Genomic DNA, 7655 nt, shown 5'->3' with positions numbered 1-7655 from the left:
CAGGTTGTTTGAAGTTCTCAATCCACATTTGTGAACAAACAGACACCCCATCTTCTTTTATCAAATTGGCGGGGTCGTCCGGATTGGGCAAGCGATGGTGCATTGGAGTAAACGAGAAAAACCAAAACAAAAGAAAACCACCAACTCTCAAACCCAAAGGACTACAATGAGAGCCAAAAAAATTCCCGCTACTACTGATGGTAACACGTGAGTCCTTGAGAAATCGTCGAGTCAACAAAGATACGCAACAACGCATTTCAGATCAAACTTATCACACTCGAATTATTCTTGTGCCATCGACTCCCAAGAAACCACCGAGAACAAGGGCAAAGGAGACATCAAACGGAGTCAAAATTTGCTCCTTTCACACGAAAGAAAAAATAACCTCTCACGAGCCGGGTTGCCGAAATCGGTCGTTGGCCTGCGAATAATCTCTCCACTGCACCAATCTCTAAACCGCAATCATAAAAACTTTATCCGAGCCGATTGCACTAATGCTGCAACAAAAAGGAAGAGTCAAAAATCAGCTCAAACAAATCCGAAACACACGTAACAGAGGACGCCAATTTCAGAACAAAACACACCACCGAACCCACGTCCACTTGCTCCCGCAAGTACATAGGACAGCTCTTGAATTAAGGTATATTCAACTGAACGAAGGAACCTTTGGGAAAAAGCTCTGCTCGATTAGCTGAGAGACGGGAACAACAAACACGAGCGGCGAAGAGCCCATCGAAGGAAGGACCGGTTGCACTCACCATTCGTTCCCGCGGCGCCGGAGAAGACGAGCAGAGCATCGAAGGAAGGGGAGCCCCCAACACTCGCGAGCATTCACTCTCTCTCGAGGGAAACTCGAGTGGAAAGCGTTACTGTCCGGAACGCGCGCCGTCCCGCGGAGAGGAACGAGAAGGAGAAGAAGGAGAAGGAGAGGCGGAAGGGAAGAGACGGGAAGGAGGGGCTGCGCCGACGGGGCGGGGCGGGGCGCGGCGGCGCGGCGGAGGGGTTGGTCGCCGGCGAGAGCGAGGGTTGCGTTCGTGTCGGGAGTGGGGAATGCGAAGGAGGGTTTTGTTTTGCCGTTTGAGCTTTTTGGGGGTGTCGTTCCGGAAGTGGCGTTGGTTAGGGCAATGGAGGAGGAGGACGCGCCGTTTTGCTCCAAAACGACACGCGGGTTTGGGCGTTATGGGGTTTTGAGACGAGGTTTCATTTTAAGCAGGATTCTAAAGCAAATCTTTTCTTTTTTCTTTTTCGGATTGGATAGCAAATAAGTTATTCTGTTGGAAAAAAGGCATCGCGAGTTTTTTTTTTCATATAAAATTAAATTAAATGTTAGGAGCAGAGGACTAATATCGTTGATTATTGAGTTTCATGCCCATAATAGAATATTAATTTGAATCGAAATTGCCATCATTTTTTAACGATGCTGTCATTACCGTCTCATCACAATACTAATAAAAATGTAAGATTATTCCACACTAGTGCACAATTGAAACAAAGATATGGATGAACCAGTAACATTGGTTGAAGATCCAGGCTCTACAAGCATTCGTAATTTTACTCGGTCAAATTTTCATTTACTAATGCAATGTGGTAAATTATATAACATGTAATAAAAGTTCTGTTTAATTTTACGCCACATATGTTAAATAGAGTCAACAAAGCAGCGATAACTTATGATTAATGTCCATTAGGGCCAGATGAGCCAGACCAGGGTGCAAAGAGGTTGGTCCAAGTCGTTGAAGGCCAGACTTAAAACTCCAGTGTCCATGCCCAAGTCACCAACAACCATGCCTGACTACTCAACTCCTGCAATTAAGTCACCAATGCTCAAGATCAGTCTATCAAGATTCGGCCCCAATCTCCAGTGCCCATGCTCGAGTTCCGAACAGCTGGGCCAAAGAAAATTGGAACCTCAATAGCATGCTCAAGTCCCCCAAGATCAAGGCCTAGTCTTCGACCAAGGCGGGGGCCTCAACACCCGGGTTTGGGATCATAGCGACTGGGCCTTAGTCCCTCAAGACTTGACCCAAGACCTTAACGCCCCATGCTCAGGATCTCGGCAATCATGTCCAAGTCTTCGGGACCTCAACAGCCGAGCCCAGGTCTACTAAAATGAGATGAGCCTTAGCTTTATTAACTCAAAATCAACATATTCAATTACTTTAAAAGTCTAGTTAAGGAATGATACTATTTAGATTTTTTACCAGGTTCTATTTATAGACTGCCAAAGCAATGAAATTTTTTATCCATGTACATGTGCAATGTGAATGGTGCGTGTTTCTTTAGGAAAAAAAGTTAAGCCATCATTTCCAAGCGAGATCTACAGTTCATTTTCGAACTTCAATCAACCTCCGGAAAATATTACTATTTTTCTAGAAAATGACTTCTTTAAAAATAATTTTCAAATCGCAAAAATTCCTGCACAGTAAACGGAGCATACAATTGAAAACTAAAGGCCTCTTTGCTATCGTAGAGAGCAAGTGGTTTTATGGACCAGCCTTTGAGAAGAGAGTAAGCCCTGTGCTCTATTTCAATCCAACGCAGGTCATCTCCGCTAGGACTGGGGAATCACATGGCATCAATTATGTAAAAGCTTGCCATCTCATCCAACCTTTAGCTGCAAATTCGTAGATATAGAAGTACAGGAGACAAACGCAATGACTTGAAGTCCAAGTTGCTAATCTCTTTGCTGAGAGAGATTTGCACTGAGTAGTCATCGACAAGTCTTTTGGACGAATTCCAAAGTCAAATATCTCCTCAATACTCCCCATTTAGATAATCAAATTCATCCCCTCACATGGCTCTGGAACGGCAAGAGCAAGCCTCTCAATCACCCTGCTGAAGTTAAAGAATACCCTAGAACTCCATGTAGTGTACATAGCTTTTGTTAGCTTCAAGATAAGTAACAAGTCACAATAATCCCCCACAATTAATACACAAGATCACAGCCATCTTCCACTAAGACTCTGTGGGATGAGTTGTCCTCTGCAATGAAGAGTAGTGATGAGATTCGAGCTCTTTAAGACTGGCGGCTGCCTCCTCCGCAATTCTAGACAACGTATGATCCGATTTTTCGGCTTGTTGGTTGAACTCAACGATTCTCTGTTCAACATGGTCATTTAGAGATGCGAATCCCGAAAATATGGCAGTCTGTTTCAGCTCCAATACCAATTTCAGCAGTGAATCAGCCGCTTGAACCTTTTTCGCATACATGCATCAAATGGCAGAGGAGACAAATACATGAGCACAGAGAAGCTGCTTCTTTGATAAGCTTTGGAAAGTAAAGAAGAAGATCGATCCAGGGTTAAAATTTCTGAAGCATTACAAGTAGGTGCTTCCACCGCTTAATAATATTCCTTGAAAAGTTTTTAGTCCTTAACCACACACATCACCTATTCAAGAAACTAATCTCAAGGTTATGCCACTTATTTTCCCTCAAGTTCATTTGAACTATAGAAAGATGCTCTCGCCACTTCACCATATTCCTTGAAAAGTTAATCATACTTTTTTTTTGGTCTGAAGTTAATCATACTTAGCCACCCGCATTTCGCGATTTGAGTAACTATTTTTGGATTGACAATTTGTGTTCCCTCAAGTTCATTTAAACTATACAGAAAATCCAGATTGTGAGGGTCATTTCGCATTATGGTTATTGCTATTGCTAAATGCTAATACACGTGTGGCAAACGCAATCTCTGAGATAATGAAATTCCCATTATCATGAAAAAGAAATCCCACATCCATTTTCTAGAAGTCTCATAGCCCTGAAATTTTGAGTCTCTCATGGATTCAGCAGAGGATTAGGTCTCCACTCTTCATTATCAAAAGGTCCATCACAACAGCCTTCTAAGATCTCAAATGGATTTCTTTCCATTTGGGATATATATGAAAAAAAAATAAAAAATCAATCCTCCATTCATTGAGAACCAGATCATGGAAACAATATGTCCTTCCCAATTTCAGCAGCTTACAAGAGCCCAAGCAACCTTCCCTCCTATCTATTGACATAACTTCACGATACCTAAGTCCAGCATCAAGTCAATATGCTAACCAAATGTAGACCTCACACTACATGGTAGTCAATAAGTGACAAAGAGACGGTTTATCAGTTCCATCTAGCCTCACACAAAGGAAAAGCATGGATAATCTCAACTGTAGTTATGACTGTTACTGAGAGGGATAAAGGTTTCCAGACTGGACGATGGCAAGGAGAAATGTAACATACTCTGGCGACATTCACAAGATGACTGAAATTGTCGACAATGTTGCTGATGTCGTTTTCAACTCTTTGTAAGAGTGTCTTCTGCTTCTGGGCAGCTGCAGCTGCTGCAGCAGCCGTGGGCCCGCTTCCACTACCTAGTCCTGCTCTTGCTCCTCCTCCTCTGTTCATTATCTACATAAGCAAGTTAACATACACTTAATCTTCAGCCAGAAGGCAATACAGGTCTGTACATGTAAGTTTACAGGCACTTGATCAGTGTTTGCTAGTTTATTGGTTAATATTGTAACAGTGGACCAAGCTACACCATATAGGCGTTTTCCGTCAAGGAAAAAGAGAAAAGGATCATAAGACGTTTGCCACCCCATGTCAAATTTGCAAGCGACAGGCAAACAATGTCAACAACTGTAAACATTGTCCAACCAATTAATCTACCTAAAACAAGAAGCAGTCCGATCTAGAAAACAACAGGAATGCCAACATCAAGTCATGGGAATTACTGAAAAGACAAAGGGCAAGAGAAAGCAAGATAGAGAACTTCAAGCACGTCCATAGACTGAAAAAACTATATCGAATTCTTAGATAAACGACATTGCTTTGCAAATTACACCTCATCAAAACAGAGGACATAAGGCATACTAGTCAAACTAGGTTAATAAACAAGTAGATCCATTGCAAACTAAAAGTAATTCTGAACTTCCAAGATGAATATAAACACGAAAGCCATAGACATCGAAGCTAAAGCCAGACAGCAAGCTCCCTCGGCAAAGCAATTAACCGACGATATGCTGTGAGACAACATAAAAGAAAATCAACATATCATATTGAAAGGCCAAAAAAACTGATCGTCCAATTCGATGAAGAGAGTGGCAGCAACAGCAAACAAATCGACTCTCCCCCTACACAGCTCTCGACGAAAATTCAGCATCATTCACGACGCCAAAGCCCTCCGAGAAAACAACCCCACATTCTCGGAGAAATGCTTCCGCAACCTACTCTTCGTTCGCTCGGTCGCTCGGTCGCTCGCACATCGAAACCGAACTACCAATTCTTGCCGAGCCGCCTCCGAACGAAAGCATACCACGCATCAAAATCCATTCTTCCCGATCTCAATACTCGCTCTCTTAATCATCAGTTCGAAAATACCACGACACGAACGTTGTCACGGCCCGTGCCTTCTTGACCCCACAGCATCTCCACTACACATTGGCACTTCGCCATACCTTCTTCCGCAGCGCAATCTCGACAGTCCCCCTCGATACTCCGCCTGAAAACCCTAACAAAAAACGAAGCTGGAAACCGAATCGAAGCTTGCGGAGGTCGTTATGAAGGACTATAAAATCTTTTTATTGGGCAAAGTAATGTCAAAAATCATTAATATATAAATTTGCTTGTGGAATAAATCTCTCCGCTGAAGGTTAAAAAAAAAAAAAAAAAATTGACGCGAATGGAGCAACCACATTTTTTTCGACTACAGTACAACCATATTTACGATCACCGATAATTTCATAACGAGGATTTTCAAAGAAAATGGTTAATTTTCGTTTATTTTGTGACTGTGGTGATTTAGGAAAAGTCACTTGTCAAAAGGCGAAGTTGTCTTTCTTTCTATCTAAGCTTGTCATTTTAGATCCTGTAGATATTTTTTGTAAATTGATTAGATTTTTATCTATGAAATATCAAGAAGTTACAAAAATAATTTTCACAAATAATTTTCCTTTCAAACAGAGGGATCCCGACACAAAAGTGGAGATTAAAGTTGAGAGGTATTACAAAAGACATGAGGAAAGACCGGATGAAAAGTCGGTAAGGGTTTTGGCGCAATTGAGCATTCCTTCATCTTCCTTTTTAGTTCCTATAATTTAGTCTTGAACTTCCGATTGATGGTTTCTTGATCTTCCTCATCTTCTTGCACGGTCATACCTTCTATTTATATGGCAGAGGTCGACACCAAGGGATAGGACGAAGTTCGGTTTTGAGGTTAACTTCATGACATTTCGTTAATCGCTTCATTTAACAAGGTTCTTCAACCCTTTATTGTCGAACCAGCTTCCACGCGGTGCATTATGTTTATCAGAACTCCCAACACGTATTATCAACAAGAAAATGAAATCCCGACTTCATTCAAGAGACTCGACTCAGTCTGCAAGGTTCATCTTTCAAGTCATCATCGGCACAGAGGAGCGATTCATTTTCATGTACTCTTATAATGGAATAGTCCATGATAAAGTGAGGTTGCTCCGCCATAAGCTATATAGAATTGTACAATCAGTACATTCATTAATGCAGCTAAATGCAAGTGCTAAAGATCTCCTCATCAAGTTGTTTGCAATTAAATGAATCCATTGCTATTGCTAGTAAGGTTATACTTATGCAGTTATTTCGACTGTGTAGAGCTTCTATGCACATATTTATTGCTTTGCGCAGAGCCAAAAGCCAAAAGCCAAACTATAGTCACTCAGAAAATTTGGAGGAATGGCGCAGCCAAAGGCTGTTTGCTTGGAGGGAACACAAAAATATTTAAGGTGTCTGCATGGCCAGATTCTTTAACAACAGACAAAAGTAATATATAAGATGCTCCAATATTTCTCATGACCCGATGCATATCCGCACTTGAAATCCATATCGAACAACATATTGTAAAGGATAAACTGAAAGCACCTAGCATTTCCTTTCTCCTACAAGAAGAGTTCCATGTTCTTTCACTTTCTTCATATCTAGTTATGGTCCACATGTACTGTCCTCATTAGAGCAGAAGTTTAAGATGACAAGATGACCCTATGATGCATTCTAGTTCTAGTTACATCTTGAAGGCTTCCTCAGGAAAAATCACCAACGGATCACCATTCTCAGTAGCAAAGAAGAAAGCAAGAGAAAAAAAAAATGATCACGCAGAACATAAGCATGGAAGCACTAACTTCATATGGCTGTCGCATAATGAGCTTTCGAATAAGAGAGGTCGAGTAGAGTAGATAAGGAAGCACAACAATTTTTGATGGAAATGGAAGCTGCATAATACGGAATCGGGATAGGTGTATTGATTAGAACAGACATGGGGTAGGGGAAATGCCTAGTTCTTGCTACTTTTTAAGTTATTGACATTGACCCAGACTCCATTTCCATAACCATCGAGAACATTAATATCTCCAACTGGCATGAGAATCTTGCTTCTTGGGCCAAACCAACTGAGTTCCCCAGCTAAATGCTTGATCCGGTGAAAATGATCCACATCATCCAGGAGAATGAGAACTTTCATTTCGTTAAATGAATTTGCTATGACTTTGGCAACTTCGTCACAACTACTTAGCCTTCTTGGTTCTTTCCATTGGAGGTTTGATATTAACTTTTCTTGTAGGCCCATGATGAGTCTCTCGAATGCAACATTTTCACGAATAGTAGAAAGAAAGCTACAACGTTGAAAGAGACGATGGATTTGGCT

Source organism: Eucalyptus grandis, chromosome 3, assembly GCF_016545825.1.
Source record: "Eucalyptus grandis isolate ANBG69807.140 chromosome 3, ASM1654582v1, whole genome shotgun sequence".
NCBI lineage: Eukaryota > Viridiplantae > Streptophyta > Magnoliopsida > Myrtales > Myrtaceae > Eucalyptus > Eucalyptus grandis.
Note: the sequence above shows the minus strand (reverse complement) of the source record.